Source organism: Notamacropus eugenii, chromosome 5 (assembly GCF_028372415.1).
Source record: "Notamacropus eugenii isolate mMacEug1 chromosome 5, mMacEug1.pri_v2, whole genome shotgun sequence".
Classification (NCBI taxonomy): domain Eukaryota; kingdom Metazoa; phylum Chordata; class Mammalia; order Diprotodontia; family Macropodidae; genus Notamacropus; species Notamacropus eugenii.
In genome coordinates this window covers 225,760,306-225,785,439 of record NC_092876.1, presented here as the reverse complement: position 1 = coordinate 225,785,439, position 25,134 = coordinate 225,760,306, and the positions used below count along the sequence as shown (strand labels likewise).

At 36.1% G+C, this 25,134-nt stretch overlaps 1 protein-coding gene across 1 annotated transcript in view; it reads left to right on the top strand.

Annotated features, from left to right (window-relative positions):
* The first annotated feature begins 4,812 nt into the window (after positions 1 to 4,812).
* The window catches only part of LOC140505803 (sodium channel protein type 3 subunit alpha), a 153,939-nt gene continuing 133,617 nt past the window's right edge, over positions 4,813 to 25,134 (top strand). The window contains exon 1 of the mRNA XM_072612187.1: positions 4,813 to 4,900. The gene's annotated coding sequence lies outside the window, so the exon portion shown is untranslated. The remainder of the gene's footprint in view (positions 4,901 to 25,134) is intronic.

The window sequence follows — 25,134 nt, the reverse complement described above, 5'->3', positions numbered from 1 at the left end:
TTTGAGGCCAGACCTTCTCACTCCAAGTCCAACAACCTTCTATAGTATACTAAAATATCTAAGGCATACCACATATGACCCCTGGACTCCATGTTGGGCACTTGTGATAAAGGAGTGTGTGTGTGTGTGTGTGTGTGTGTGTGTGTGTGTGTGTGTGTGTAATGATAAGAGCATTATCAAAAGCACTGGAGGAAACATGGTATAAAGTAAAAGTCTTAGAATGCCTTAGACTTAGGATACTTGGATTCCAGTCCTGAGTCTACCATTTATTAATGTTATGACCTTACATAAGGCATTTAACTGTCCTAGACTATAATTTCTTCATCCCTTAAGTGATGAAATTCATAGGGTCACTGTGAGAAAAACACTTTGTAAACTCTAAAGTGCTATATAAATATGAGCTATTAATAAGATGCCAGTTCTGGAACTGGCTTTGGGAATTCATTTGAATATGGACATTAGTGGAGAGGCTAGAGAAGGGACTGTAGAAATCTGGGCAATAAATGAGTGGGGGCAGAAGTGGGGCAGTGACCTTTAAAAAAAATGGTGCCTAGGTTGGATTTGACAATGAAGGTTATAAATCCATGAGTAAATCTACATATAAACACGGCAAACTAACTAGGCAATCACTGTAGAACATAAAGCTGAAGGGATCCTAGGAGAACAACTCAAATTACCACGTTCTGGTAAGTTTAGCAAAGGTACTTTTAGAACATTTACAAGAGATCTCTAAGAGCTGGGTTAAATAAGGAATCAACGTATGGTACCTATTGCAGTCAAATCTTCTATCTTAGAAAGGACTTCCTTTTCGAATACTTACAGACATAAACAATGTCTTATTTGTTTTTGCATCTTAGAGGGTCTTGAGATCCATTTTTTCCTGCAATACACAAAAGGGAAAGTGGCCCTTACTGACCTTTCTTTTTTGGGGGAAGGAGAAGAGCAATCAGTGAAACTAAAAATTCATGTCTATGTTCATCAATTGACAAGTGAGCAACTATTTGTTTTCCAGATTCATCAATATTTAAAGATAAGAGTGTTAAGTATAAGAAATAAAAGCTATAGTAAAATTATAATTCTTTTTATTTAAATAATTGTTCCTTCAATTGTGATCACCTGTTGTGTCTTTTGCCTGCAAGATACTACTAGAAATCTCTGGGGTTGATGGAGAAGGTAGAAAGTAAGTATAAAGATATACTGATAGTTACTAGAGAGTAAAATTAATATAGATAATTGGGATCTGAGGATATAGTGAACATAAGAGTTGGGTGGAGAGGAATAATTTAGGGTCTGGATGTGTAGATAGTAAAAGATGTTTATAGACAAAAGAAAATCCATCATACGCACTTTTAGCATTTTTCTAACAAATATCATTTTATCTTTTTTATCCAAATTTTGTCCCTTTTGAGAAAAAAATGTGCTCTATATAGTTTCAACCAAAATCTAACTAATTTGAGTTAAATGAGAACACAGGAAAGACACTCTGAATTAGCAGAGTTTAAGAAATTTAAAAGCAAGCCAGTTCAGTTCTAGGCAATTAAGAAGCACAATACATAGTATGCTAGACCTGAAGTCAGAGAGACCCAAGTTCAAATCTTGCTTCAAAGACTTACTTAACTATGCGGACAAGGATCCAAACGGTGCCCCAAGGATTAATAGTAAGGCTTAGTTTCCCAAGCCCCTGAGGGGTTTGAGGCTCATTCTGTAGCCCATCATATAACCTGAGGGTGTCTTAATGCCCTTTCCCTCTTATCTTGAAATACCATACAACTTGTATCAAAATAATTGCTTTTGTCCCCTCTGTCCTGTGTTCCCTGTCATTCATCTCCCTCATCTTGTGTCCAGACAACTTTTCCTTATCTTGCAAGCAACCACCTTCTTCCTTTTTTTTGTACTTATCCTATCCCTAAATCTCCAGTCCCCATGAGAACTTAACCCCCAAAATTACATCATCCTGAACATCTGTATATAATCATAACCCCCAAATATCGGAGTCTCATTTAGCTTTCTTGAGAAGGAGATCCGTGATGCTTTTTCCACATAAAATAAAAAAGCTCCCATTGGTTAAAAGAGAAGGTCTAAGTGAATTCTTTCACATCTGAACCAGCTCTCTCAACTCTGACCTCAAGAATGTGACCCTGACAAAGTCATTTAACTTCCTTCAGTCTAAGTCTCTTCATCTGTAAAACAGGGATAGTCATATTACCTACTTCCCAGGGTTGTTATGATGTTCAAATCTCTAATATATATAAAGCTTAGTAAATACTATATATCTATTTGCTTATGTATCTACGTAAAAGAGGATGAGGGTTAGAATTATGGTAGTGGCTATATAAGTGGAAAGAAAAGGATATATACAAGATATATTATGAAAATAGAAAGAAGATTTGACAACTGATTGAATATGTGAGGAGAGAGAAAGAGAGAGAGAGACAACAAGGCTGCAAATGCGGGTGGCTAGAAGGATAACGGTTGCCTTGGCAGAAATACAGAAGTTAGAAAGGCCAGTCATTTTTTGGGGGAAAATAATGAGATATAATGAGTTTGATATGCTTAAAGGACACAACAGGCTGTGTACTAGAGCCATTTGTTTAGTTAGAATAGAGGAAGAGAAGAGGAAATGCTGGCACTAGATGGCTTTTTTCAAGTTTAGTTTAGAAGGGAGGTGATGATATAGAATGATTGCTAGTGGGGCTAGTAGGAACTAATGAAGCTTTTTTAAGGCTAGGGAGACAAGGGTGCATTTGTAGTAACTAAGGAAAAAGCAAGTGGACAGGGAAAGACTGGAGATTAGAGGATGATAATGGGGACAATCTGCTGGATGGGAAGGTATCAAGGGTAAATGTAGATAGGTTAGTGTTGGCAAGTAGAAGGACTACCTCTTAAACAGACTCTATTGGAATGGAAAACAGTAAGGGATCATGTCAGAAAGACGGGAGATGAGAAGGGAAGGAAAGTGTAAACAGAATAGGGGTAAAGGTCTAGGAAAGTACCGAGAAGCGTAGAGACTGGAGGTCTCAGAGGTGGGAAAGATCAGGAAGAATTAAAGATCATGAAACAAAGAGATAAAGATTAAAAATTATTATTAGATAAGAAAATAATCAATTAGATAAGAAAATAAACAAAATAATCAAACAAATCAAATAGGTATTGTATTCTATAAATTACTAGTAATGCTCTATAATTAGTATATTCATTTTATGCTTTTAAAGTGATCATAGCTCATTTATTTTCTTAAGTATTTCAACGTTTCTTGTGAAACTTAGCAGGGAATTGTTAAGCAAAGGTGAGTTTCAAACAAGGTTCAGTTCAAATGATCACAAGTTTCAAATGTGTGTAGTTTAAGTAATGAGATTTTGCTGTACTGTAAAGAAGTTTTCCATATTCAAATTCTATTTCTTTTAGACATGCCACTTTTCAAGGGACTGTGAGTGACTAAGATATGTTTATAATATGCATGTGTCAGATGTGTGAGATTTTTCTCTCAACGTAACTTCAAAAAGTTTCAACAGATACATTAATGACTTGAGATAAGTTCTCAAAAAAAGAGAGAAGTAACAAATATGATTGTTTTTAAAAGCAGAATTGCATAAGGTTACCTGAAAAAAAATTAAATGCAGTTATTTTATCATTACTGATATTTTGGGGGAGATAGTATATTATAGTAGAACTTTGGTCTTAGATTTGAGACCAGAATTGGTTTCCCATCTCACTTCCTTCTTTATGAGCTGTCCAGCCCAGCTTACAATTCCTCACTTGTGAAATACTTGCACTACCTACCTGACAGGTGTGAACAGAGCAGTTTGTAAACATCAAAGTGTCACATGAATCTGAATGGTCATTTATGGATGAAATGACTTTTGAAATCTAGAATAATGTTGGAGACAACAGACTACAGTAGTCTGGGAAATTTCTCCCTCTACAGCTCATTGACATTATAGTGTGTGTGTGTATATATACACACATATATATGTGTGTGTATATATACACACACACACATACACATATATACACACACATACACATATATATACACACATACACATATATACACATATATACATGTATATATATATATATATATATATATATATATATACATACACACATATATATCGATCACTGAGCTAGAGCTCTTGAAGGGACCATGAAGGTCATCACAGTTGTTAAACATATGGACTGAGTGCAGTCCAATCAGGATTAAGAAGTAATTAGGAAATGTTTATCAAAGTAAATAAAAATACAGTGTAAATAATTTTAATTTGTTGTTTTAAAAGTCCACATGTGGCCCATGGGGATCATTTCTATTTCAGTTTGACACCACTGATTCTAGCCGAGTCTCATCATTTTATACATAAAGAAACTGAGGCCCCAACTGGTCACATAGCGTGTTGAATTTCACACAAGGAGCAATTAAAAAGCCACTGAGATACAAATCCAAAAGCTAAGATCCAACTCCTGGTCTTCTGACTCTTAAGTCCAACATTCTTTCCACTACACAATACATAGCTACTGATTATTTTAGGTAAACTCACTTTTCAGATTAGGATAAAAAAAGATGAACAGCTTAGTTCTCAGTTCCTTCTCTCTGATTTGTGACCAGTAGATGGAGCTACTTGTTAGGTAGCTGCTTGGCTCTTTTTTTTTTTTTTCCAAAGCCGTTTTCTGATATATGTTGGGTACCATAGAGTGAGACTCAGAACAGGAAGCGGAGGCAGAAGCAGAGAGGATTCTGGAAAGGTCTCTTTGTTTTCTTGTCCACAGAGAATGCAGAAAATTGTAATTATTTTGTAAACCTCTGTGGCTAAAAATCTCAACAACTGCCTTTGAAGGCAAATTATCCTGTAATCTTTTTGGATGCTGAGCTTTGAGCTGTGATTTGTAATTCTCTTTTTATCAGGTAAGCTGGAAAGCATTTAATCATATATATCATAGAATCTAACAGAATGCTCATTTTATTATTTTAAAAAATCATCTCCATGCTTGTGTTTGTCGAGTTTATGTTGATTTAAATGAAAGTTATTGTATTCAATGAAATCCTCTATTGTTTTATATCTTCCAAAGGAAAGCTAGTCTCTGCCTATAAATTGTGAATTATAATAGAGACTAGGTGGTGTTACTGATTTTTGTGTTTTTTCAGGCACTTAGGGGCTCTCTGTTCTATGACATTCAATGACTATTTCTCTGGAAATGTTGAGGATTTCCTGATGGAGCTTGTGTTTATATTAAATTTATTATTAAATTTACATTTTAAATGTCTAGTATTTTTTAAAAACCGCAACCTAAAACAAAAAAAAATTCTAGTGAAACTGGAAGTGTTATCTCATGGCTTAGCTTTTCTTTTACAGCCTAATATAGGCCATGCTTGTACAGACTGATCTGACTGGTAAAATTATAGTGATACATTTGGTTACTTAAAAACACACCCTCACTTTTCTATTAAATAATATGGCTGTAGAAGATACACAGAAGAGACCACTTACTGATGATTAAAGAGAGGTCTAATCTTCTGAGAATATGACTATCATATACTCCAAAAATCAAAATACCATGTTTGGGGATGCTCAAAAGGATTATTAATATCTTTGCTTAATTATATCTAGTCACTCATGTATTTCTTCATGTTTTCTATGCTATATTAATAAATGCTATTAATCAATATTAATCATAATAATCACTAGAGGCCATTACTTGAGCCAGAAAACAATGTCATCTCTCTCTAGGTTTCTACAGTTTCTTTAACATTTTACAAACCTGCAACTGTTTAATATGTTGCTAGAAATAGAATTTATCTTATATAAGAAGATTATTTTTAAATGATTCACATAAAAATGAAAGAAGAGTTTTAAGAATTATGAAACTGTCCATTGTTTGTACAACAGGTGGTGTAATGGAGCTTGTGAGGACAAGGATATAAACAAGAAAGTGTGGGTAAAATTTTGAATAGAAACATTTAAACACATTTGCCTTAATTAGGGTATCACTTTAAATGATTTTTGGCATGGGATTTCAGTACAGTTTGGCAGGAAGAAGGCTGTAAAAGAAAGGACTTCTGGGGTCTGCCTAATTGCAAGGTTGTTTATTTTTTGGGTATTATAGAAAAAATATTGATATTTAAGTTAGTATTTTCAAGTGAGTAGTCTTTAAATAGTCATACACTTAGTTTTCCAAAAATGACTTTGTCTCAGATGAAAGCTGGACATCTTAGAATAACCCCTACAGTAGTATGTGAAGAAAAATGGTTCTTTGAAAGAGGATTTCATTTATATGTTGAGAATGTGGTGTTAATTGGCCTAGAGATTCCGGGTGCAAGGCATACTTCTCCCCAGGTGATTGACTATGAGTGACTTTGTCCTTTGCAAATATCAGTTCTGATCTTGGCTGAGTCAATTTCCATTCATGAATGGATGCTTGTGTTTGGGCACTGAATGTCAACAATTTTGCCCAAATTGGTGTATTTGTTGTTTGGTCTGCAGGTGCCACTGGTGTACTTTCCAATTCCTGAAAAGTTGTCTGTAAACCATATAGATTCCAATCAAATTACCCTTTAAATGAATGATGGGGACATTCTATTTAAAGTAGTTCTACTGTTAATCTTTCTTGTAAAGTGATGACTCACTTTCTAATTTGCAGTCTAGTGGAAAGAGTACTGACCTCAGAACCAACAGGCCAGGGCTCTAGTGAGAATTCCATGACTTTCTATTGTGTGACTTGGGGCAAGCCACTTAACGTTTGACTCAGTTTTCAAATCTCTAAAATACGACAGTTGTTCTAGATGACTCCTAAGTTTCCTTTTACCTCTAAAAGCCTATGATCCTATGAGATCTGATTTTTCATGGACTGGTTCTGCAGGGGGGAAACAACATCACACCCACATTCTAGTTGTTTACATTAATATGACACCTTTAGTCATCAAGAACTGTCCATACATTATTTAATTTATTTCTTCAAACAACTTGAAATTTGGGATTCTGACTACAAGTCCAATGTCCTTTCTATTTATTATTCATTGTTATACGTACCTCAGGGTGTTCAGTTACAATCACCAAGCAAAGGAGTGGGGATCTCCCAGCAAACAAATAACACAACTGTCTCCCAATCTGAGATAAGACTCTTGCTGAAGTAGAAATAATGGCTTACATTTACATTGTGCTACAGTTAAGAAGTATGATCACAAGACAATGCTCTGGTGCTAACCACAGCCCAGTGAGGCAGGGAATAAGGAATAAAGGTATAAGTGTTTTATGTGCCAGGCACCATGCTACGGGTTTTACAATTGTTATCTCATCTGATCCTCACAACAACCCTGGGAGGTAAGTACTATTATGCCCCCATTTTACAGTTGAGGAAAATGTGGAAGATAAAGGTTAAGTGACTTGCCCAGGGTCACACAGATAGTAAATATCTGAGACTAGATTTGAACTCAGGTCTTCCTAACTTCAGGCCCAGTGCTCTATCTACTATACCAACTAACTACCTAAATAATACAAATATAACAATCCTCATTTTACAAATAAGGAAGTTGAAGCTCAGAGGGGCTAAATGACATGCCCAAGTTGGCATGTCTAGCAAGCAGCAGAACCTGTGATTCTAAGCCAGTATTCTTGCCACTCTTACTTATAGGACCCCAATGATAAAGGCAGAAACTGAGAATTTCCTGGGCACAGATAGGAATACATGCTCCCTTGCACCTGAGATGCTAGCTAGCAACTTGCTATTTTCTCCCCACAAACAATGTGAATAAACTAGCTGGGGGGAGCACTTCCAGGTTGTCCCTCTTTCCACCATAAAGATACTTAGTGTTTTACTTGAATATCCTTAGGACACACAAAATAATCATATTTTTCACCAGGCATCAGATTTAGACACACAGCTACCTTTATGGTTCACAAAACTGAAAAGCCCAGCTTCAAAAGGTCTGAATATGCATTAGCTAACCTCTTCCCTTTTAAACCCTCCACACACAGGATTATCAGAAGGGAAGCTAATAACGAAAAAGATAAAGAACAGGGAATGAAATTGTTTACCAACTGAAATGGCATTTCTGAGGCAGCATGGTGTAATTGAAAAAGAAAGCCAGAATGAGAATCATAGGACCTAGGTTTGATTCTGGACTTGCAACCTGCAGTAAAACACTGAATTTCTGGGCCTCTGTGTCTTTATCTGGAAAATCAGAAAGTAGATGATTTTAAGGTCCTGATCCTATAGCAGTCTCTTCTTAAGGGTCAGAGTTTAGTTATTAATGGATTGGCCATCTTATCTGCTGCTGGCATTTAACTGCTTTGAGAATTAAAATTTAATGACCTTTGGATAAGTCTGGCTTTCTAACACTTTCCTCTTCAGCAATCCTAAGACTATTTGAAGGTACTAGTGTCAATCAGCTGCTTGCTCTGTTTTCATGAATTCTTGCCTAGACAAGTCTTAGGTAACTGGGAGACTGGAACACTGAAAATTTTGAGGGGAAACCTATATTACCTTGGAGGACTTAACAAATTAGATACTCATTTCTATGGAGTAGTCAGTTAGTTTATTCCCTAAACTTTAGAGGTCTTCTAGGCTTATGTGAATGGATTTTAGGATTTCATTTAACTGAAAACCAACCTTTCAAAGGTAAATATATACAGGGGAAAATTTCTTATGAATACACACGGTCATGTACATAAATACATATTATGTTTAAACAATATTTTATGTTCTCACCATGCTGATCATGGTTCTGATGCTTTTCTCTACTAATCAACTATAAATTCAAGCAGTTTCAATTCAATTCAGTTTAACAAGTATCTATTAAATACCTACTAGGTAGATGGTACTGGGCTACCCACGCAGAGATACAAAGGAAAAATGGAAAACAGTCCCTGCCTTCAATTCGTAAATGAAAATCCATTTTCCCCTTAAGTCATAGGAAAATAGAATATTTCATTCCAGTTTAATGTTTGGAATAGGTTTAATAGTTGATTCCAACCACACAAATTAAGCATTTCCTCTCTCCAGATGTACCCCCCCACTATAATCCACTTCTTCCAAGCCAAAGTGCCATTTCCTTTTAGTCCCTGATAGCTCACATTTGTGCTCTGTGAGTATGTGTGTCTTTTTCAGATTTTTACCCTTTATCACAAACAACTTCAAAGCCAATGTATATTCACAGTCCAGGGATTTAACCATCAGATCTTTAAAGAAGCTTTTCCCATTTTAAAACTTAGAGAAAGATATGCCAAAATCAGTTTTCAGTCTTTGTTGCAGTTTCACATATTTACCCTTGATTAGAGACCCATATTTACAACTCAATGTTCTCTTACAGCAGAGGTTCTTAAACTGGAGTCAACAAACTATTCTTAAAAATATTTTGATAACTATATTTCAATAGGATTTATTTCCTTTGGAATCCTATGCATTTTATTTTATGCATTTAAAAACAATATCATGAAAAGGGGTCCATAGGCTTTATCAGACTGCAAAGGAGTCTAGGACACAAAAAAGAGTGAGAATCCCTGCTTTATGTTGTTTCTCATTTCCTAATAAACTCATCCTTTTGCTGTGCTCTCTCCTACACTGAAATATAATCTAATTAAAAATCCTATTCAAATGCCCCAAGGTGGGATGGAGAGCCAAATATGGTAGCATACAACTGTAATTCTTACAGCTGGGGAGGATGAGGCTGGTTTATTACTTCATTCAGGAGTTCTTAGCTGTGGCAGGGCCAAAGCCAATTCAATGACCATATTGTTTGGCACCAGTATGGTGAGCCCCCAGGAATGGAGGGCTACTGGGTTGCTTAAGGAGGAGCGAACTAGCCTAGCTTTGAAAAATGAAGCAGATAAAAGCTTCCATGTAAATCAGCATTTGGATCAAGTATGTGTGTGACTGCTGCATTTCTAGCCTGGTGACATAGGGAGGCCTAGTCCCCAAAACAAAACAGACAAAAACATGTATATAACTCTGGGTATATGGAGATTATGCCAATAGAAAACAAACTCTTACTGGCTTTGCCAAGATAGATTTAAGAATGGGCCTGAAAATGGAGCATCTATCAACTGCTGTATTTTAAAGACCCAATACACCAAGAGGCTTATCACCAATGTGTTAGACATGAACTGGTGAATTTTGGGGCTCCAGCAGCACATAAAAACTGTTTAACAAGTTGTAGAGGAGTTTTGATATGTTTCAGTGGTGGAAATATCCATATTCACAAAATCACAGATCCTTGAAGTAGTAATGTGTTGAAGTTTAAGTAATTGATCCATCTGCTGGTTTCAGAACATAATGATACAGAAAGATGAACACTTAATAGTAAACAAAAAAACCTCACAAATCCTTCTTGTCTAGGAAATAAAATCGGCTTTTTTCTTGTTTCTTTCTTAGGTAGTATGATATTTATATAAGCTTATGCTCTCAAAATATGGGATAAAATAAAATAGATCTATTGTAGAAATGCTAATTTCTTAGTATTTAGGCAGGCTGGTGTTGTTAACAGAGCATTAGCCTTGGCCTCATGAAGTCCTGATTTAAAGCTCAACATCTAATACATACTAGCTATGTCAACAAAGGCAAGTCACTTAAGTTTTCTGTTCTCTAGGCAACTCTCTAATACCATAAATTTCAAAGAAATTGCTGATCTGTGAAGGAATTCTGTCCAATGTTAAGAATTTTTATCTCCCAATATTCATCTTTTTCGTTCTTTTCAAGATACCCAAGTGACACACATTTTGTCTTTTCCTTCTTCAGGCTGCTACTCACTGGATCTATCCCCTCATTTTCAATAGTTATTCCTCACTAAATTAATGGTTATCACATTTCACCAGATATAGCTTCATGGTGAGTCCCAAATGGACCAGGAGAATATTACTTATCACCCTTCCTGGTCTTTAAGGAAATATATCATATGCTATCCTGTTCTGACTCACCTTGTGAGTCTTTGGTCTCTCTAGGCCATTATCTAAGACGTGGCACCTGCCTGGTCATAGGAAAGGGTCTTAGAGATAATCTAGTCCAATATCCTTGTTTTTACAGATGAATAACCTGAGAACTACAGAGAAATGACTTGCCTAAGGTCATGCAGGCAGTAAGTAGAAGAGATGAGGTTCAAACCATGGATTATTACTTCAAATTCCATATTCTTTTATTTTCTACTCACTGTATTCTTCTGTTTAGAGATTCCTAACAGGATATTTTAAGGTATTAAAAGTTATTTTTTATCTTTCACTTATAAATGTTTTTGTATCATATGTATTGTGTCTTATTCACCCGTATTTTCCTTTTGATATCTGTATTACTCAAGTAATGGAAATGTATTAAAGTAATACTTAAACATAAAGAAGAAAATATTGACAGCAAGTATGCTGTTTTCACTTATCATTGATTGACATAGTTTCTCATTATACTTTTCCTTTCATAATTCGTGCCTAAGCATTTTTTTTCAGATCATTCCTTTTTTCACTTTTAGTGTTACTTTGACCCTGACTTCTGGTCATATAGCAAAAAAGATATCATAATTTTCCACACTTAGCTACAATCGTTGTCTTTAATTTGTAAGATATTCCAGAGGCTCTTGTATTTGCCTATTCTTATAAACTGCTCTCCTGGGACCTGGAGGTTCAAATGGTCACGTAAGAGGTTTACCTGAATCTTACAGGCAAACTAAAATCTGGTTAGCCCTCATCTCAGGGGGTAGGAAATAAAATATTTATTTCAGCTTTAGAAATCAAAATGATAAATTCAGTTTCTGAAAACTACATTTGTAGCAGCTCTGAGGAGTGAGAGATTTAATATACTTTTGTAAATCAAAGAGTTTTTAAAAAGCTAAGATTCGTTTAAAATTTTCCCTTTTAGTGGCATTTCTGAGGAACAAACGACTTAACACGATAGCTAAGAGGAATTAATAATTCATTACATTTCTTAGGAGTCATTTCATTGCAAGGTGAATCACATTTTTCTAGGCAAAGCAAGGAAGCACTCTCATTATATTAGGAAAGATATGAGAACAAGCATTTATTAAGTGCTTACAATGTGGCAGGCACTGTGCTAAGTACTTTTACAAATATTATCTCATTTGATCCTCACAACCACACTGGGAGGTAGATATTATTATCCCCATTTTATGGTTGAGGAAAAGAGTTTAAGTGGCTTGTCACTTGTCACAAAGCTAGTTTGTGTCCACATTTGAACTCAGGTCTTTCTGATTGCAATGCAGAAAGTTTAGAAGCAGGTAAGGGGATAGTGTTGGCTCTCAATAAAACATAGTAGCATATTTTCCACTGCAGTCTATACTATGAAATCCCAGCGCAACCTAACATTGGAAGAGCATCTTCCTTTTGGATATTCCCTTTAGCACATCTAGCATTACCTTGATCATTAGGGTTACCATCAGATGGGTGAAAAAGAGGAAAAAAAGTATACATACATACATACATACATACACACATATATATACATATATATGTGTATGTGTGTGTGTATATATATATATATATATATACATATATCAGTGTCAGTATTAGATTGTTCTCATTGGTTCATTTAATTTCTATTGTAAGTTTATTTTTGAAAGTCTCATGTCTCTGGGTATATTTGTTGATGCTTTAACTTCCACATTTCAAGAATCCATTATTTCATAAAGGCATGATATAGTGGAAAGAGCATTTTATTTGGAATCAGAGAACCTGTGTCTCCTATGGAACAATCTACGTGATCTTGGGCACTTTACTTGCCTTCTGTTGACCTCAATTTTCTTAAGTATAAAGCAAGATGGTAAGAATTAAATGATCTCTTAAGTTCTTTGTAACTCTAAATCATATGATACCGCTACTGACACAGATCATGACTTGTTTATTCATTAGGAGACATTTTTTATTAATAATTATGGCTGAAAAATTCCTGTTCTTGTCAGTCAACCTTCTGGCAATGAGCACCTCTGAATGTAGTGAAGGTAGTCAAGAAATAAGGGTGTAAAGGAATTACCAGAGATTGTGCTCTATTAGAAAGACTCAAAAAGACTTTGAGAACTAAGGGTTATCTCCACTGCACACTGAGGCATCAGAGTGGGACTTTAGTGGAAGAAGACTTTAATAGAATAGTTAAATCCCCTATGTCTAATGCTTAATGAAAAGTTTCACTCTGCCTTGTCTTTATCACAATATCAGAGAACTAGGGAGGAAAGTGAGGTTAAAGGTCATCAGAGGTCATCTAGTCCAGATCCCTTATTTTACACGTAAGGAAACGGAGGATCAAGTAGGCTAAATATTCAGTACAGTTTTAAAGGCAGTCCTGATGAGACTAATAGACTATGCCATTGGGTGATCCCATTAAGGGGAATAGGAGAAGGAGGGCAATTTAATACAAGGTTAGGACCAGATGTTTGCTGGCTATACATGGAATAAGACTTGAGGCCTCTCAAGTGGGATCATATATTGTATAAGTAACAAGGTTACCATTAACTGCTCCATCAGTGAAAGGGTGAATTATTTATTATTGTTATATCTTTTGTTTTGTCCTTAAGATCTACTTTGCCAGAATAATTCTGATTTTTCAAGCAAGTGAACATCAATTTATTGTTTAAGAGAGCTATGGTGCTTGGTAAATTTAGAATAATTCTGTCCCAATGTAGGTGCTTAGGATTGCCACTAACAAGGACCTGAAATGACAGGATAAAATGAAAAGAAAAAAGAGCAAACTATTTATAATGTAGATCAGTTAAAATTAGCATACAAGAATTAAAGGGACAGTGACAGCTCCTACCATCTTTATCTCAATCTCACTCTTTCCTCTGTCCCTTTTGAGCTGTTGTGATATAGCCAGTCATATCCTGGAATATCCCAGTATAGGATTCCATAATGGCATAGGTCACTCAACTATTTGATTTTATTTGATCCTATTTGATTTGATTCTATTTGATCTTAAAATAATACGTGCTTTTTCAATGTACTTTACCCCTCATGAAGGCTAGCTATAGGATGTCTTCATATAAAGTGAAGTCACTTCTGCTTACTTTCCTAGTTATGATGAGAATTTCTGAAGTGAGTGCAAAATAACAAATTGGCACTCTTCATGCTTTAGTATAGACTATGCCCATTTTTTTTGTGACAGATTATCTGGAATTTGAATCGACCACATAAATTTTTTTTTTCAGTTTTTCCTCCCTACTACTGCCTTCTTTGGTTGCTTGCTATTTATTTAGAAACTGAGAAAAGAGGAAGCAATTATCAATCACCCTAGCCAAAATGATCAGGTGGGGGGAAGGGGGAAAGAGGAGTGGATTTGAAGCCCCTATCTAGAGAAAAAGTCTGAATTATGTAGAGTTTTCACTTACCTGTGGTATTCTATTCTCTCCTTCTTTAGTTCCAGACTAAATAGGAGCTGAAAGGCATTTCTTCTTTCCTTTACCTGCTGAGATCTTAAGCTTCAGTGTTTCCCTTGCTGCAGTTGATGCAACACTAACACCTAAATCAGGGCAGTGAATACAGCTCTCTGCTCTATTTTGGTGTTAATGATGTTCTTGGCTGTTGCTGGAAAAAAACAGACCCCCTTAGGTTCTAGACTCAGGCCCTGAGACATACATTTTCCTCATATTATCTATTTTGTGGTTGTTATTTTTTCTCTTGTTTTGTTTGAGGGCATATGACTGAAATTTGGAGATAGATTTTTAAGTTTTTATTTAAGTAAATAAAAAATTCTATTGCTTTTGATATAGATTGTGTCAAATTTGAAGACTGTTAGTATCAGTTTGGCTTGAAGAATATATTTTATTATGAATTTAGAGCTAGAAGGAATCTCTACAGCTTAGCTGTCCAGGACAGATGGTTCACTATCTTTAATTAAAGATTCCTAGGGAACAAACCACAATTTACCTTGGTAGTATAACTATTTAATTACCTTTGCTATCACAGAGTTCTTATTTATGTCTAATCTAAACCTTTTACTATACTGTAGGATGTTTCCTCTTGTTCTAATTTGGCTGTCTGTTATATATGATAACTTCATACACTTGGGACAATGGCTTAACTTAGGACATAGCAAATGGATCTGAGTCTGGCTAGTTCTGGCTGGAGGCATGGCTTCTGCCTATCCTTAGTCTGAACAGTGACACTGCGGGGTAGATTACCTTAGAGAGATCTAGTTCCTTCTGGCCCTCAATCTCCATAGGAAACATTCCTATGGGATATGTGAAATGGGTAAGAATCCTCTAGTTTGGAAAGTTTATGGCAATGTGCAACATTCAATTAAAGGGGTTCCCTAGACCCACATAGATCAGCTTGTAGCCCAGTGATTTGGGCTACTAAGAATCAGTAGGGGAATATCACTGCTTGGAGACAGTTCAAAAAATCACTCCAAAATCATTTCTTCTCCTGACTAAATAAAAGCTAAATATTTATTTCCATAAGACATTGAAACTGATACCAGAAGTCATCCATGTAAATGATATCAGGCTTGGGATAGTGAAGGTCATTTTAGGATGACAGATAACAAAGTTCTTTAAAGATCTCAAATTGAAAGAATGATCAACATTTAACACTGTGATTATAAAACAAGAGCCTGTCATTTGAGTACAGTTAGTAAACAGGCTATGTCTGTCTGACAGAAATTGCTTAAGATTCACTGCCTAACTGTACTATATGAGAGATGCTTACATTCAGTCAATAATGCTGATGCTATGATAAAACAGTGCCCCAAGGCTGGTCACTGAAGAGGATGCATGTTCTCCCATTTACTACAATTCAAACACACACACACACACACACACACACACACACATACACACACACACACACACACACACACACATTTCCCACCAAACTCAATCCTCTTCTAAAACTTCCCTCTTACTGTCAAGAGCACCATCAGACTTCCAGTTATTCAAATACGTAAGCTTATTGTCATCCCTGACTCCTCACATTCTTTCTCCATTTCTTGCATCATTTCCTTTCTTTCCACTCACAGGGCTACCTCACTGTCCATCATCATTTCTTGCCTGGCATAGTGCAAGAAGCTTCTAATTTCCCTGCCTCCTGTCTCTTCTCTCCCAGAGAGTTGCCAAACTAATTTTTGTAAAGCATAAATCTGACTACATCAATCCTTTGCTTAAAAAACTCTACTGATTTTCTATTACTTCTAGGGCTAAATATGAACTCCTCTGTTTGGTATTTAAAGGAATCCGTGCCCTGACACTGGCCTATGTTTCCTATGTTTCCAGTCTTACTACACATTACTACTCTTTGTTCCACCCAGAATTCAACCAAATTGGCCTTTTTTCTGTTTCTCATAGATATTTCCTCTCCTATCTGTGTCTTTGTGATGATTGTTCTCAATGCTTGGTCTGTACTCCCTCCCCTACACCTCTTAGCATTCCTAGTTTTCCTTCAAGATTATTTCCAATGCCTCCTCCTATATGAGCCTTTTCCGATTCCCCCTTGCTGCTGGCTATCCCCCACCAAGTTACCTTGTTATATTGTATATATACTTCAATATGTCCATGTTCTCTCCACTTATAGAATGTAGGCTCCTTGAGGGTAAACATTAAGTCATTTTGGTCTTCAGATCTCCTAGCACTGTGCCTGGTGTGTGGTCGTAGTAGACAATAATAAATGTTTATTGACTGGTAGATTGGTTAAATATGCATGTATTACATACAAGCACAGATGTATACATACATATTATTCGTTCATGTATATATTGAGCACTTGTTATATACATAACTGTACAAAGTACTGAATAAATATGAATCAAATGTAATCCCAGCCCTTAATCTCTTAAATTGTCAAGAGATTCTAGGTAATTTTGGAGAAAGCAGTTTCAATTGAATAATGAGGACTGAAGCTAGAATACAAAGGGCTGAGGAATGGGTGATAGTAGACGAAATGCAGGCATTGAGTACAGACATTTTTCTAGGAGTGTGACTAAGAAAGCGATGAGAGACATAGCCTAGTAGCTTCAAAGGATGACAAAATCTAGTGAAGGTTTATTAAGGATGGGTAAGACTAGAATGGGGGCAGCTAGATGGATAATAGAACACCAGACCTGGAGTCAGGAAGATATGATTTCCAAATCAGGCTCATACATTTATTAGCAGTGTGACTCTGAATAACACCTATTTTTGCCCCAGTTCCTCATCTTTGAGATGGGGACACACTGGAGATGGAAATGGCAAACCACTCCAGTGTCTTTAGCAAGAAAACCCCACAGATTTGTCCATAGGATCACACAGAGACAATCACAACTGAACAACAGAAGCAGACTAAAGCATATTTAAAGACACTATGGAAAGAACCTGTAGATAGGAAGAGATGGAAGATTAAAAGGGAAAGGGGATTAGTGGGTCTCAAACTGCTGGAAAGGGAGGAGTATAAAGGATCAAGGACATGTAGCAGGATTGACCTTACCAAGGAGAAAGACCCCATTGTCAGAAACTGAGAATGAGGGATGATGTCAAGAGGTTCTGAAATAAAAAGAAGGGGAAAAGGAATTCAGATTGAATGACCTCAATTTTCCTACTAAAGTGAGAGATCCTCAGCTGAGAGAGAAAGGAAAGAGAGAGACAGGAGAGGCTTGAACAGAGAGGAGGTTTAGAATAACTTCTTTGAGGAGTAAGATAGGAAACTAATGTGTAATGACATTTTAGACTGGCAAAGTCTTGAAAACATTCCTTTCTTAATTAAAACTTTTAAGTTTAGTTCAATATATTCAAAGAGGGGAGAGATTGGGGATGATTAAGAATTAGAAAATATATAAATCCAGTCCAGGTTGGGGACTCAGTCATCAGGAAGGTAAACAATAATTGAGTGCTTATGTTATACCATTCTGAAGGAGATGGAATCAGATATCAGGGACAAGACAATACGGTTAGTTGCTGTCTTCTGAAAGGTTATAATCTGAATTGAAATCTTTTGGTATATGTGTCCTAGAAAAAAAACTTTTAAAAATTTGTAGAATTAATACAATAAATATAAAACTTCAGTCAAATTTTGTTAAATAATTCAATACTAGATAACTCAATTCTTCTTACTATCTACCAAAAAATATATCTGAAAGACTGCTGTACTCCAAAATTCAGTTTTTTTTCAGCAAATTCATTAAGCAGAAGTAATTATGTCTATATCCACTCTGTATAATGCCAAACATTCAATTGAAAAATGGAAAAGGCTAGTTAACTATCTAGACATTTCCAAATATCACTAATTTATGGATTCATAAGAAGAAATCTGGAAACATAACTAAAACTTCAGTTCCCATCCAGATCTTTAGTTTCAGATAGATCCAGAAAACCGAACACAAAGCCAAGTTTACAAGTGGGTACTCAACACATATGTGTTGATTGATAGAGGAAAAACTAAAAACAATACCTTGCTCTGCAGCTCTGCAAACAATGACTGCAAACCAAAGGACCACCCAAATGTATATGCATTGTAGAGGGAATTTTTGGTCCCACATCAATCTTTCCGGGCACACCTGTACAAACAACAATCACTGTAGTATGAAGGGTCACAGAAAGGATCAACTACACAATCTCATTTATCTGCTTCTGTGCCTGGTCTACCGCAAGGTCGTATTGTCAAATTTCATCTGGGTGCGCAAAGCTGCTTTAGCTGTCTTCATTTTAATTTTCTTTTGATTCCATGGTATATATCCTCTGTAACACCTATTTGAGAAATCTCCAGTTCCATTTCCTTCCATTCTGACCTGCTCTTCCTCCCAACCAATCCCACACAAACATAATTTTCCTTTTTTACTTTACGGAAATGGAGGCCACCTACTGTGAAGAAGCACCTTACTTATCATACTGCTGATTTTCACTTGTTTTGGCTCCACCCATTCCCTTGTATTTTTCTCTAGTCTCTGAAGAAAAGGTATTATTCTTTTTTCCCCTGAGGTCATCATACCTATCACCCTGAATTTATTCTTTCCCTAAAACTATGTTATTTTGATGCCCATTATTGCTTCCTTCTCCCATATTTTGAATCTCTTCCTCTTCACTGATTCCTTTCTGGTCTTCAACCACACAGGGGTCTCTCCAGTTTTGAATCACCTTTGATTGATTCTGCTATCTCCTATAATAATTCAATGCAATTCATATTTATTAAGCATTTACTAGGTGCAAGGCACTTGCAAAGCAGCTGGGGTATATAAAAATGAGTAGGGCAACACAAGTAACTTCAGAGAGCTTACAATCTCGTTGTATACATAAGGTAGGTACACCTACATAACAGCAACAGCATAATTATAGCTAAAAATTTATATACTGCTTTAAGGTTTGAGAAGCACTTTAAAAATATTATCTCATCTGATCCTCATAATAGCTCTGAGAGGTAGGTGCTATTATTTTCCCCATTTTACAGGTGAGGAAATTGAGGCAGGTAGTGGTTAAGTGACTCAGGGTTATAAACATAGTAAATATCTGAAGTTGGATTTGAACTTAGGTCTTTCTGACTCCAGGTCTAGCATTCTACACAGTGTACCACGTAGAGTTCTCTCTCTCTCTCTCTCCCTCTCTCTCTCTCTCTCTCTCTCTCTCGCTTTCTCTCTTTGTCTCTCTCTCTCTCTCTTTCCTTCTCTCTTGCTCTCTTTCACTCTCTCTTGTTCCCTCCCTCTCTTCTTGTGCTTTCTCTCTCACTCTTTCTCTCTTTTTTTTCTCTCTCTCCATCATCCCATCTATATTGCTATTCCCTTAATTGGTAATTGGTAATTCCCTTAAGTGTTGGTACAAAAAGTAATCTATCAATGCCTTCTCATCCTCTTTGATCTTTGACAGTGTCCTCTTATAAAAATTCTGCAAAGCATTTAGCCAATACACTGGAGGCCTTCATCTGAGTCTTAGTACATATCATAGGCATCAATGAAGTATTCTGTCTCTCAATTTGTCATCTCTCAGATTTACTATTCAATCAGCCTGTCCCCCTTTCCAATTATGTATGTTTTGAACTCAAGAGATTGTGCGTGATGTACAAAAGCTCCTCATTTTAGGTCCCGCCATGTATCTCTTTACTTCCCTTTGAGTCACTTAAAACTTCGTTTCTTCAGAGATTGTGATTTTTCATAATGAACATTCATAAACCATCCTTGGGAGAATGCTGGGGTTAAAAAGAAGGGTTGTTGAGTCAGGGAGCAGCTTGGCATAATTAAAAGCATCGTGCAATTTGTCAAATGTAATGCAGCCTACTCTCTTCTTCCTATTCCACTGGGACCTAGAACGTTTTCCATCTGCAATGACTGTGCTAGATACATGTACAAGGAGACCAATTCAGCGTATTGCCCTTTGAAATGCATATCATAATTCTATATCCTTTTAGTCCTTCCTGTATGGATGTTTAGGCTAGTCTCTTTTGGGTGGCTGTGGGTCTCACTGAAAGAGTTCTACTGTATTGTAGAGTTTGATACAATTGATACGTGATATAATATCATCCACAGACAGGAACACTTGGGGGACTTCACTATCTAAAATGAAATCTCTCTTGCACTTGGACTCTATATAATACATTCTTCACAATAATGACAGATCCTTTTAGTGAGCATATTATTCTCCTTTTTGTTTGATCTTTATAATTAAAGGGTTGTTGGATGAAGTTATCTCTACAATGGAACCTGTCAAGGAATATTTTATTATTTTAACTTATACTTGGGTGACATGCCAAGGAAAGATTTGCATAGCTGTGCACTGCTCTACTACATCAAATACATTTTTATTCTCAACAAAAAATAATCATAGTAAAATATTTTAATTTGTACCCTACTAGTCAATTGTAATGGCTGTGAACATGTGGTCTACTATGGAAAATCATGTAGAAAATCAAAGATCACCTATTCCTTTTTCATATTTTCATCAAGGATATTTTTGATAAGAATACAGATCATGCTCATAGTTTGTAGAAATGAGAACTAGACATGTGGGTCAGTAGGGAACAAGAATTAATATTAAGTTCTTGTTATGTGCTAGTCATTATACTTAGCACTTTCCAAATATTGTCTCATTTTATCCTCACAACAATCCTGGGAGGTAGATGTTATTCACATTTTACAACTGAGGAAACAGATGGACGGTGGTTAAGTGACTTGTCCAGAATCACTAAGCCAGTCAAATTTGAACTCAAGTCTTCCTGACTCCAGACCCAGTGCTTTTACCCATAATGCCCTCTGTCAATAGTTACTGTTTGCCTGTTGGTTGCCTTTTTGGTAATAATACTATCCTGGAATGCTCTACCTTAACTCTACTTGACTTCCTTGGTTTCCTTTAAATCTCAACTAAAATCTCATCTTTTATAGGAAGCCATTCCTCATCCCTTTTCATCCTAATGTCTTCACTCTGTTAATTAATTCCTAGTTATCCTGTATACAGCTTGCTTCGTAAATGCTTGTTTACATGTTGTCTCCTTCATTAGACTGTAAGCTCCTTGAGGGCAGGAATTGTCTTTTGTCAGTGCTTAGCACAGTGCCTGGCATGTAATAGTAGGTGCTTAATAAATGTTTGCTGTTTGTTTGATTGATTTACAATTTTCCAGTTGTTTATCTTTCCTTCTCTGAGATACCTTGAAAATGAATTCCTCAATATTTTCAAAACCTTGTCACTTCCCCCATGGGTTCTTGTGGTATTCCTGATTTTTCTTTTTAAAGCGTCATTTCTACTTTTTTATTTATCACATTGGATACTGTGTTACAGGTTTAAATTTACTGTGTTTCTATTGTCATTCATCCTGAGAATGGATCATAAGAAATACTCTGAAAAACAAAATTTCATTTCCCAATATTATTCTCCATCCACTTTCATTTATAAGTGTCTGGGGATGAAGCTGACCTACTTGAGTCTCCTGGCAAGCTTTTAATAAAATTGTTTTTCCTCCTGCTATTCTTTGCTTTTTGTTGATGATGTTGCTTGTAACATTGCAGGTTATTCTCAGATCAATATATCCAGACCAATCTCTCTCCTGAGCACTAGAACCATATCAACAAGTAACTACCAGATATGTCAAACCTAACGTCTCAGAAACATCTCAAACTCAGCATGTTCAAAACAGAATCCATTATCTTTTCCCTAAAATCCATCTTTCTTCCAAACTTTTCTATTTCTGTAGAAGACACCATCATTCTGTCAATCTCCCAAGTGAATAAACTTAGTGTTATCCTCAATTGTTTCTTATCCCACATATTCAATTACCAAATGGTGCCACTTACACTTTTCCAACATTTCTCATATCTGACCCTTTTCACAGTTCTCACACAGCCACCACCTTAGTTCAGGTCTTATTGCCTTTCATGAGGATTATAGTAACAGCTTCCTAATTGGTCTCCCTGCCTCAACTTATTTTTCTAGTACATTAATTCCTTTCTTGCATTCTGCAACTTGGTCAAACTTGCCTTCTTTCTGTTCCCAATACCGGGCCTCCAATCTTCCATCTCTGTGCCTCTGCATTCATTATCCTACACTAATGTATTCCATCCTCATTTCTACCCCCCAGAATCCTTCCCTCAACACTCAGCTCAAGCACGATCCTCTACTAATTTCTTGATTTCCCTGGCTTCTGGTGTACCCCCTCAAAATGACTTTAAGTTTATATTGTTTATTATTTTATATCTACTTAATTCTGTATATTTTTATCCCCTTGTAGAGTTTAAGCTACTTGAGGACAGGAACTTGTTCATTATTATTTGTTTCCTAGCACCTAATACATAATGACTGCTATTTCACAGCACCTAACACGTTCCCAGTACCTGGCACATAGTATCTGCTTAATAAATACATGCTGATTGACAAGTCGACCTTTTGCCATCCTCATCTGTAATTTTTTACAAATGAGTTATATTCTCAGTAGTTTACCTTGTCTGCTGTATATTTCTGCTTGGAAAGAGACCAAGTATTGGATGTGATGACTTCTGGATTCTTCAGGGCTTTTCATTGTGGTGATGGCTTTATATTGGTCAAACTTTTTAAAGATGTAGGCATGATCAGTGTCAGTGTCTTTGCCTTTAATAGATTTTCCATATTTTGCAGAAAATGACTTGTTTGAATGTCAATGTGGAGTTGTTCTTTTCATCTTTATCCTTTTTTTCTAATTTGTTATTGATTTTCGACTTCTGTTCTCAGTACTTAACAGTTTGACTGCTCTTGGTTGTTTTTATATGTTAGTACCTAGTTGTTTCTTGTCCATTAAGATGTAGCCCACATCTTGTTTTGAGGTGCTATTATTTGGTGCCTGTTATGTCCATGCCCTAATCTTCTAATTTCTCATTACTGTGAAAGCAGAAACTTCAGGTTTAAGTATAATTTCATATTTTTCATTTGTGATGGGAAGTCATAGTACTAAGTTCACTTCTTCCCACAGGGACTTATTTCCCCTGTTACTTCTCAAGTACTCTACTTGAGAAGTGAATTAAAGGCACTTTGAGGTCATTTTTAGGCACTACTCACTGGTAACTCCCTATCTTTTTAAGTTCAGAATATATTCACAATTTCAGAAATAAAAGAATGATAACATCAAGAAAATATATTGGGGAGAGGGAAACAAGCATGTATTAAGTACTTACCATGTGCCCAGCACTTTACAAATGTTATTTTATTTTATCTTCACAACAACCCTGGGAGGTAAATACTATTATTATCCTTTTTCATATGGGAACACTAAAACAGCCAGAGATCAAGTGACTTGTCAAGGGTCACACAGACAGCAAATATCTGAGACCAGATATGAACTCTGGTCTCCCTAACTCAAAGACCCAGTGCTCTATCCACTGAGCCACCTAGGAGCAGCATTAAACCCTTCCAACACTGATGAAAGCTGCCTTGCTTCCTTCCAACCTAACAATAGACTGTTCTGAGTTCTGCTTGCTCTCTAGCCATGAAGTTATTCTAGAGAAGCTATAAACATTAGGTGTCAGTGTTCTGGGTCAGGAAGCTGTGGCTACTTGACGTAGGAACTCTACTCTTGCAGAGGAGACATGGTTCATGTCAGAGCTGGAGGAGCACAGATTATGACTTAGCAAGTGTTCAGAAAGCCAGTTGCAATTCTATCTAGCTGCTAGATCTCTCATATAGGGAAAATAAATTATTTATTACTATCTACACCAAAACTAGCTGGATAGATATGGTTTATGGACACGCCTGCCATGTATGCTATTACCTCTTTATCTCCCTTCTTCCTAGGGTTCATTTATGCTTTGATGCCTCCTCTCTCTCAAGAAGGCCATTCACCAATGAAAATGTTCTTCTGATCCCAAAGTAACTATGAAATCTGTACTTCAAACTTTTCTCACAAGGAATGTATATCCCTCCCTTTAAGCACTCTGAGAATAAAACAGATAGCTGAAGGCAGATTTTTATACTTGATTTCATAAGAAGCCATAGTCAAAGAATTCATTATCTAGTAGCTAACTTCCTGTTGATGAATCTCACATTTCATTTGTGTTGTCTTGAAACAATAAATATTGTCTTTTACTAGAACTGTACCTGAAATCTTTCTGGCTTTGTAGATTTTGCATTGTGGGCATGGACTTTAAAAATACAGGATCTTCTCTATCCTACAAGATATCAGAGTGGGCTTTTTGTGGCAGATACATAAAAAGCTTTAATATACAACACATTAAGATGAAGGCATAGGAGAAGTACACATTGTTCTAACACCCATTAAGGGAAATTCTATTTTGCTAGTTGGGTTGGCAGGGGAAGAAGGTGGACCAAGCAAAACTTCATGCACAAAATGGCATCTGAGTTAAGTCTTGAAGATTGTGTTGGATTTTAACAAGTGGAGATTAGAAGGAAGAAAGAGTTCATTTTAGCCAAAGTTTGCAGAGTCAGCAATTCCACAGAGAAAGGAAAAAAAACATAATATATGAAACAAATGCTTGCATTACAACGTGAATATTCTAGTGTCACAGAAGTATAGAAAAAAAAGAAGGGGAACGAGTGTGAGATAAGATGGCACTGATGTTTCAAATCATCATATTTTGTTTCTCTGACAAATTTCTTGAAACAGAATTCTATACCAACAACCTTAAATTCCTCTTCTCAGAGTCCTTCCTTAAGCCTTTATAGCCAGTATTCCCTCTCAACTCCATCAATCTACTGAAACTGCTCTCTGGGTTACTAATAATGTCCTTTTTATTAAATCCATTGAACTTTTCAGTCCTCTTTATCCTTGAGTTCTGCAGTATCTGCCAAGG